Source organism: Oryctolagus cuniculus, chromosome 20, assembly GCF_964237555.1.
Source record: "Oryctolagus cuniculus chromosome 20, mOryCun1.1, whole genome shotgun sequence".
Taxonomy (NCBI): domain Eukaryota; kingdom Metazoa; phylum Chordata; class Mammalia; order Lagomorpha; family Leporidae; genus Oryctolagus; species Oryctolagus cuniculus.
The window spans coordinates 16,943,326-16,953,120 of record NC_091451.1 but is presented as its reverse complement, the minus strand read 5'-3'; the positions used below and the strand labels follow the sequence as shown (position 1 = coordinate 16,953,120).

General features: G+C 45.3%; 1 long non-coding RNA gene across 1 annotated transcript; it reads right to left on the bottom strand.

Moving 5' to 3' along the window:
• Positions 1–2,312: 2,312 nt before the first annotated feature.
• Positions 2,313–9,519, bottom strand: LOC127484607 (uncharacterized). The gene is made up of 2 exons (XR_011385053.1): positions 7,820–9,519; positions 2,313–4,993 (listed from the first exon to the last, which is right to left on the bottom strand). It is a non-coding gene; the product is annotated as an uncharacterized lncRNA (long non-coding RNA).
• Between the last annotated feature and the right edge of the window lie 276 nt (positions 9,520–9,795).

The window sequence follows — 9,795 nt, the reverse complement described above, 5'->3', positions numbered from 1 at the left end:
AATGAGGGGGGAAAAATCCCCATCATCCACTCCCAGAATGCCTTTAGATCCAGAATTTCCTCCCAAACTGAATGAAGCAGCAACCCTAAGCCTGCTGAGTTACCATGAGATACCCATATTCCACACCAGAGTGCCTGGGTTCAAGTCCTGGCTCTACTCCTAGTTTCAGCTCCCTGCTACTGTGCATGCTGGGAGGCAGCAGGTGAATGGCTAAGTAGTCAGTTTCTACCACCCACCTGGGAGACCTGGATTGAGCACCTGACTCCTGGCTTCAGGCTGGTCCAGTCTCAGCTGTTGGGCATTTGAGGAGTGAATGGATGAGATTTCTTTCTCTCTCTCTCTCTCTCTCTCTCTCATGCTCTCTGCATTTCACATTAAATTTTATTTTAATTAAAAAACAAACATGATACCTCAAAAATATTTGTGAAAATCATTGTCTTCAAGAACATGCAAATGAATTATTTTTTAAAGGGATTCTCTTTCCTTTTTTTAAGATTTATTTATTTATTTGAAAGGCAGAGTTACAGAGAGACAGAGGCAGAGGCAGAGAGTGAGGTCTTCCATCCGCTGGATCACTCCCCAGATGGCCGCAACAGGGGAGCTGCACCGATCCAAAGCCAGCAGCCAGGAGCTTCTTCCAGGTCTCCCATGTGGGTACAGGGGCCCAAGGACTTGGGTCATTTTCTACTGCTTTACCAGGCCATAGCAGAGAGCTGGATCGGAAGTGGAGCGACCGGGACTCATATGGGATGCCAGCACTGCAGGCAGCAGCTTTACCCACTACTCCACAGCGCCAGTCCCATGAATTCTTCTTTAAACATTACAGCTATAATCTAAATCTGCTTTGGGGGTGTTGTTTTAAATTCCTCATTCCTAATAGCCTCAGATTTAGTAGAAATTCCTGAACATCCTGATCTCTGATTTATAAGGAGCATTTACTTATTTAACCTTTAGGCTTGTATTTTGAAAGCCTGACATTAATTGGTCAGTTGCATGAGCTAGCTTCTCTACCATTTTGCATCCAATTGGTCTTTTTGGCTATTATTTAATCCCCAAAGCAAAACATTCCCATTTTTTAGTTTGAAAAAATAGAGCAGAGAGGACCCTTAGCCAATAGACCTACCCTCCTTGGAGACCACTGTTGACGTATGGCAGCTTTTTTCTCAGTCTCACTACACTTTCCTTCTGTACTATATTCTAATTGGCGTTCAGAGCCTGCTTTGGAAAGTTTTTATGTCAACACATGCCATGGGCTTTGGCAGTTTGCTAAGTCTGAGAAACTTCAGGAGACATTTTTTCCTTCTGAGTTACCCATGTGTTTCACTTAGATTCTTGGAAACATTCTGTGTGCTACATGGGCACCAGCCTCAGCATCAAGTAACAGAAGATTCAATTTAAACTCACATAAACAATAAGGGCAATGATTGCTTCATATAACTGGAGGTGCAGGAGGGGGCAGGCTTCAGGGGCAGTTGAATTTAGTGGCTCTGGCTGCAGCTCTCTGCAGTACCCTGGGATCAGCCTCATCTATGCATTGGCTTTGACCTTGAATTGCTTTCCTCATGGAGGCGAAATGGCTCTAGTCAATACTAGTTTCCAGAGATGCCATCAATGACACACCCACCTAAGAGCAAGGAAACTTCTGTCCTGGGAACCTCCGGCATACTTTAGGTCACATGCTCATTTTTGAGCCAACCCCTGTTCTCAGGGCACTGCCACACACTAATTAACTCTGGCCTGGGTTCCTGGATCAGTTACTGGCCAGGAGAATGGAATTCGCCTTACACTAGTCAGTCCCAGATGTGGACTGAGGCATAGGGAGTGTGTTGGGTATGGTAAACGCTAAGTAAAACAGGGTTATGTTAAGAATCAGATGGGGCTGGCACTGTGGCTCACTTGGTTAATCCTCCGCCTGCGGCGCCGGCATCCCTTATGGGCACTGGGTTCTAGTCCCTGTTGCTCCTGTTCCAGCTCTCTGCTGTGGCCTGGGATAGCAGTGGAGGATGGCCCAAGTGCTTGGGCCCTGCACCCACATGGGAGACCAGGAAGAAGCACCTGGCTCCTGGCTGTGGATCGGCACAGCTCCGGCCGTAGTAGCCATTTGGGGAGTGAACCAACGGAAGGAAGACCTTTCTCTCTGTCTCTCTCTCTCTCTCACTGTCTATAACTCTACCTGTCAAATAAATAAAAATAAATAAATAAATAAAAAGAGTCAGAGAGGTGGAATAGGTACAGAATAAACAGACAACAAAACACATATGTGTTTACAACTGTTAGAGTCGACTGCCCGAAAAACGTCACCAAGAGACATCTCTTATGCAAACAGCAAGGGGAAGCTTTATTGATTATCCAGCATGCTGGGGCTGTCTGATCATACATGAACAGAGCAGCCCCAAATAACCAAAGGTTAGGGTTTATAAAGGCAAAAACCACAAAACCGGGAAGGGGGGGAATACATGGTTGCTATGCACGGTTGTTATACACAGTTGCTAAAATCAAAAGAGAGTACATAAAATCAAAAGAGTATATGGTTACTGGGGTCAACATAACCTAAAACCTAAGTGAAATTAATATTTATCATAATCTTGACAATACCAGTTACAATATTACAATTAGCAATTAGGACTTGACATTAATGTAAGACACAGACAAATCACATCTTTATTATTAGCCCAGGTAACCCAAGTGCAACCTTTCTACTTTTAAGCTTGAGCAATCATGCTAGGGGGTTTTTGTGTTCTGCCAAGGGTGATGTAGTGCACTGCTATTGTCTGACTATTTGAGATCATGGTTGCAAACCAGAGTCTCATGGTGGGGGGGTGCTTTCCCAGAATGGAGTCTCAAGTGCTCCAAAATGGAGTCCCTACTGTCAAGGTGCTACTTCACTCTGTCTTATTTTTACAGCTGTACCAGGAAGGTTTAAACCTGTAAGCTTAAGCTTAACTTTTTACACCTGCACATATACAATTTTAACTCTTCATTCCCCACTCCTTGTTGTGAGGATCTCTAATCTTAGAGATTTTTTTTTTTAATGTGATATATTGTTGTCTTATGACCATGAGTTTAACATTTTTAACTTGTTTTCACACGAAGGTGATGAGTTTATTTAACACACAAGGTCCTATGGTTACAATTAGGAGTAGAACAATTAAGGGTCCTGCTAGGGCTGACAGTAGGGTAGTAAGCCATAGGGACCAGCCGAACCATGACTCAAACCATTTTTGTTGAGTTTCCCTCTCCCATTGCCGTTTTTCCAGTCGTTTTCTGAGTTTGGCCATGGAGTTTCTAACCACCTGGGTTCAGTCAGCATAAAAACAACATTTTTTCTTCAGGGCCGCGCATAACACCCCCCACCTATGAGAATGAGATCCAACCCCCGCCTGTTCTGTAATACTGAAATGCAGATACTGGGCTGCATCTGGGAGATTGTGGAAGATTTGTCAGGCAGAAGGATCTCCACCTGGCAGGTTATCAGGTAGAAGGGGGCAGGGCAGGATGCAAAGGCCAGGCTGTCTGTGAAACATTGTCAGGATGACTGAGATGTAGATGCATATGGTGGGCACATTAGGCCTTTATGTCACACACACATAAGCTCATAACTAACTTTTTGCCTAATATTTTCCCCTCAAGAGGTAATACCCAAAATTCTTCTTTGGGATTATGGATGGAGTTCCGTCTTCTGTAACTTCTTCGAAGCTGGCATGTGGGCGTCGAGGGGGATTTGGGTATTTCCTCTTGCTACCTGTCTTATGGTGTGCAACAGTGGCCTTGGAAAGACTGTACTGCTTGGTCCAAAGGGCTGTTCAGGTAGTCCAGTGGAATGGGCTGGAAGCCTTGTCTGACGACCATTTGGAGTTAACAGCTTTTAGTCTGTTAGAGACAAAACAAATAAGGGCATTTAAACACACGGTGTAAGGAGAAGCATCTATAGTTTCAGTACAGGAGTGGAGGGGACCACTTCCCCCTGGACTATTGGATAGACTTTTAAGGCCTGGCAGGGTGTGTGAGGCCCAGACCTATCCATGGGGTGCTGTTAAGAAAATTGTAAGAGATGCGAATCTCCTTTAAGGGAGGCACCCTGTTGACTCGCATTACATGGCTGGACTAGGAGAGTTAAATAGGAGGCTGATAGAAATAGGCAACTTACGTTTTACTGACCCTAAGCCATCCCCAGTAGCAGTGGCTGGAATTGGAAGCTGGGCAGAGGCTGGGCAGAGCCAAAGGCTTTTTAGCTCGGGGCCACAGGGTCTGTAGTTCTGAACCAGGAGTCCTTCGACACCCAGGGCAGTTCCGTGTCCAGTGGCTGTGCTCTTGGCAGGGCTGACAGAAGGCATTTGCTGTCACGACAGCTGCTTGCCCAATGCCCTGGCTCCTTATATCAGCAACAGGTGCACAGGTTTGGGGTGCACTGGCCTTGCTGGGTCTCCTTGACGGCAGATCACTGTGTAAAGTAGCCATTGATTGGCCTGTTGCCCATCCCTACATTGTTCCTGCTGCTAGCTTGCTCCTCATTTCCCTGGTCTCTAATAAAGTGGACCCTGGAGGCAGCCTCTATGATGCAAGTCAAGGGGGTGCCCAACCCAACCCTGATTTTGGGAGATTTTTTAATATCAGGGTGAGCTAGAAAAATTATGGTCATGGGCAAATCCTGACACTTAGTATTTTCCTGCGAGTTAAGACCGTGCCCATGAGGAGAACTATGACCCTTTAGGTAAGATCAACTGTGGTGACCTGTTTGCATACTTTGAGGTCGTCAGTGTAACTTTTTATTTATTTTTTAGTTTGGTTTAAAAGGGGAGTTCTGCCCATTTAACGCGTACACTGAAAAATTGATCTAGTAGTTTAACCCCCCCCCCTTTTTTTTATGTTGTTTGGGGCCCTATACTGTGGCCAGGCATTATTACAGAAAAGGTCAGTCATCCCTTACATAAGGTCTGGGGATCAAACCGTACGTCACAGTGGAGAGTCCTGCAGAACAGTAGTAATTTCCCTTCTGGAAGAGAAAAGAGGAGAAGTGAGGCAGCAAGTTGGGTCTCTAGCCTGACTTTCTGGGCTTTTAGATTTAACCGGCAGTTTAACCAGTGTTTACTGTGTAGCCTGACTTAGAGGAGAAATTGTGGCAGAGGTCTCTGCCATCCTTTGGCTTCCGGGTATTTACCATGTAGCCTGTGGACACTAGCGCTTTCTTGGGTTTCTGGAACCCAGTTTTTTTAGCATCTGCCGTATAATCATAACAGAGACAGTAGAGTACACAATGGATTAACATGAATTTTATGTCTCTTGTTGTCGAATAAACCAGAAATAAAAAAAAAACCTTGTATATAAGAGTTTACATAATTTAGAATTATTTAACAGAGTCAAAAAGAGCTTACAGGACCTAACTCTAGAAATGGCAGAGTAATCGATTTAGCAGACACTGTTAACATAGATGTTACAGTTTTTGCAGAAACAGATTCCAAGATTTATGATTTAGACCATTTTTAGATATTTACTAACATTAGTACACTTTTTTTTTTTTTTTTTTTTTTGACAGGCAGAGTGGACAGTGAGAGAGAGAGACAGAGAGAGAAAGGTCTTCCTTTGCCGTTGGTTCACCCTCCAATGGCCGCCGCTGCAGCCGGCGCACCGCGCTGATCCTGGCAGGAGCCAGGAGCCAGGTGCTTTTCCTGGTCTCCCATGGGGTGCAGGGCCCAAGCACCTGGGCCATCCTCCACTGCACTCCCTGGCCATAGCAGAGAGCTGGCCTGGAAGAGGGGCAACCGGGACAGAATCCGGCGCCCCAACCGGGACTAGAACCCGGTGTGCCGGCGCCGCTAGGTGGAGGATTAGCCTATTGAGCCACGGCGCCGGCTCCACTTTTTTTTTTTTTTTAAACCCCATTGTTATAACAGAAGATTAGACTTTAACTTTAGGTCAGTGTAATTTTGGTATTAGCACTTAACTCTGTAAATAATCCAAGTTTTACTTAGCACTGATGCCTAGATGACTTAAGACACTGAGTTATTAGTGAATACCACACCATTATCTGAAATAAAAGTTAAAATTACATTTTTATGTTTTTAAGTAACTTGAGGATAACACCTCCTGGACAGCAAACATTAGTGCATGTTTACAACTTTGAAAAGATCTTCCTCATTAAGAGAAACAAGTTTAAAGCATATCAAAGACTTGTAAAACTGAGCAAGCAAGCCACTGAGCAAACTTAAGGGCGTTTGCATTACCTCAATTTTCTGAACCAATCTGTATTGGCTTACTTTAGTTAATAACATAAAGGCTTGTATACACAGAATTTTACTCTTATTTTTATAAGACCGCTTTAACTGGAAAGCAAAACCATAAATACAGCATAGGTCTGACACCATTTATAACATTTTAATATATTTTATATAATTTGAATTGACCCAAGCAGCTGTTACTTTAACAAATTTAGAGTCTCATCCTTTGAGAGTTCCAGGGATCCGACTGGAAGCCCAAAGTTGGAAGACTCGGTTTAGAATTTAAGCTGTCAGAGAGTCAAACCATTTAGCCAAAATTAGTACATTTCTGATCAGTTGGGTAATTACTTAGACATTAAAAACAGATAAACAATGTAAACAAACTTCGCGCTGTAGTTTTTCCAATCAAGACTCATAATGGCAATAGAAAAACGCGAAACCTTCAAGACAGGTGAACGCTCTCAGATGAGTCAGGGACAGCAGCACAGAAAAGAGCTGATTATCAGCATATGAACCCATTGTTTAGGTTTTTATTAGCTGCAAAGAGAAAAACCCATCAGGTTGGAAAGGGTTAATGGCTTAAGGTTCTGGTTCCCTTAGGTAAGGTCAGCAGTGGTATTGAATTGGAAATTCCTCTGGGAGAGGAAAAAGAAGCAGCCCTGGGGTGGGGGCTCTGCCTAGAGATATTTGGCTATGCCTGCCTGGGTGCACCAGGCCACATGGACTAGAATAGAGTGCAGAGAAAGGCTGTGGTCCCCCATTTACAGGGAAGACTGCGCACACCGGGGCCTGGCAGGACTAGCCGTGGGGTGTTGGGAACCTTCTATAATTTAACCAAAGCCAGATTAATTAGGACTACTGCAGACACTCAGTCAATTACAACAGATAGTTAACTTTAGCTCTTTTCCAGATTTAGTTCTCAGGCAATCAAAGCTTAGCAACAGTAATAGTTCACAAAAAACTTTTAAGACGCACCAGAGCTACCATAAGCTGCAAAGACGGAAAACTTTTTACCCGGTTGGAAAGGGTTAACAGGTAACAGGTAACAGCTTTTCCCTAGGTGGAGAGACCTGTGGAATTTCCCTCTCCCTTCCTCCTGGCCAGTGGTATAGGAATGGAGATGAGGAGAGCAAAAGAGTGGGGGAGGGAGCCCCCCCCCCCCCCCCCCCGGGAGGAGGAGGAAGGCAGAAAGCAATGACTTCCTCCTGTCTGGGGGCTGAGTGGGGTTTGAAATCTCTTATCACTCAAGGTTACCCACTACCTAGTTGTCTGAGTTTACCTGGAGGGCCAATATTAGCCTCGACCGAAGCTAAGCCCTGCTCGCGTAGCAGTAGGCAGCGTGACCAGGCGTCCCTCCGAGAGAGAGACCTGGTCCTCGGGTCGCAGTCCGGCCGCCGGGAAGCCAAAGCGAGCTCAGGGGGTCTCCAGGCTCTCAGCCAACCGCCCTTCCTAATTTCCCTCCCGTTCCTTACAATCCCTCTGGAGTTTCGGCCGTAGCTAAGCCGTGGCCGGGGGGACTCCGCGTTCTCGGAGAGCTGTGGGGTGCCGGACACTCAACGGTCACTTCCACAGATCCGGTCCCGCTTGAGGGAAGGAATACTGACCTCCGATGTCTTCTCAAAATCCTGGTCTGAGTGCCCTTGACGGCCAGGCACTTGGCGAATGAGTGGTAAATGGAGAACCCTCCGGGGGGCCAATCCACTCCGAGAGCTGGCCATTCAGAGGCACAGAAAGACTGTCACTTTACCTTCTTGACTGACAAAGAGAGGTTATGTGCCCGGTCGCTTACCTACTACCAATGATTCAAAGTTAGAGACAAAGGTGTAGACACAGTCTGGCCCATGTTAGCAGACAACACAATGTACACGAACAGACAAACAGTGTAGAGAATCAGCACACAACAACCACACAAAGTGTCCGTAGAGGAACTGAGATAAACTACTGGTCACGACGATGCTGGCAATACAAACACAGACTCTGGAACCGCCTCAGAGCCCTGTGCCCATGCCGGTAATACAAATGCAAGCTCCGGAACCACTTCAGAACCTACAAATGCAGACTCCAGAACCACTTCAGAGTCACGCGACAATGCTGGCAATACAAACACAGATTCCAAATCTACCAAACGGGAGCCATCACAGCGCCCCATACAATGCTAAATGACAAGAGAACACAATCAACAAACAACAAGACAACCAACAAAGCACCTTACAACTACAAAAGACTAATAATAAGAAGGCCTTACCGGCCACCCCGTCTGTGCTGGGAATGCAGACTCCACGCCTGCCCCACTCGGAAGTTTCTGGGCGTCCCCAGCCTTCCTTTGTCCTCCTGAGGCGTCCCTCAGGGCCGTAGCCTGTGGCCCCCGGGCACGTCTGCCGGCCACAGCCAGGAAGGGCTCACGCCCTGTCCCAGCAGCTACTACACCAGCACAGTTCCCAAAACCCTAGAGCGCTCACAAACTACCAAAATCCAGAATGAAGAGACACAAACCACAAATAAGCCGGCCGACAACACAAATAGGCGCCTGCGCTTACCCCGAGAGATATCTGTTGGAGACGTCCGCAGGCAGCAGTCAGATCTCGCTGGGGCCTCCAAATGTTAGAGTCAACTGCCCGAAAAACGTCACCAAGAGACATCTCTTATGCAAACAGCAAGGGGAAGCTTTATTGATTATCCAGCATGCTGGGGCTGTCTGATCATACATGAACAGAGCAGCCCCAAATAACCAAAGGTTAGGGTTTATAAAGGCAAAAACCACAAAACCGGGAAGGGGGGGAATACATGGTTGCTATGCACGGTTGTTATACACAGTTGCTAAAATCAAAAGAGAGTACATAAAATCAAAAGAGTATATGGTTACTGGGGTCAACATAACCTAAAACCTAAGTGAAATTAATATTTATCATAATCTTGACAATACCAGTTACAATATTACAATTAGCAATTAGGACTTGACATTAATGTAAGACACAGACAAATCACATCTTTATTATTAGCCCAGGTAACCCAAGTGCAACCTTTCTACTTTTAAGCTTGAGCAATCATGCTAGGGGGTTTTTGTGTTCTGCCAAGGGTGATGTAGTGCACTGCTATTGTCTGACTATTTGAGATCATGGTTGCAAACCAGAGTCTCATGGTGGGGGGGGTGCTTTCCCAGAATGGAGTCTCAAGTGCTCCAAAATGGAGTCCCTACTGTCAAGGTGCTACTTCACTCTGTCTTATTTTTACAGCTGTACCAGGAAGGTTTAAACCTGTAAGCTTAAGCTTAACTTTTTACACCTGCACATATACAATTTTAACTCTTCACAACCTTGGTCATCTTAAAAATGTTTTTTGAAATAATTCTTGGTGTTTCAGTTTCATTTATGAAGTTTTAATAAGTGTTGCTTTATACTCCCCCATATAAAATACAAAAAGGATATACAGTGCAATATCCTACTCATGTCTATACCCAGCCATAGATTTTTAAAAATTAATTAAAATTAGAGAGACAATGAAAGAGAGAGAGAAAGAGAGACATCTCCCATCCACTTGTTCACTCCCAAATGCCCCAAAACAACTGGACCTGGGTCAGGCT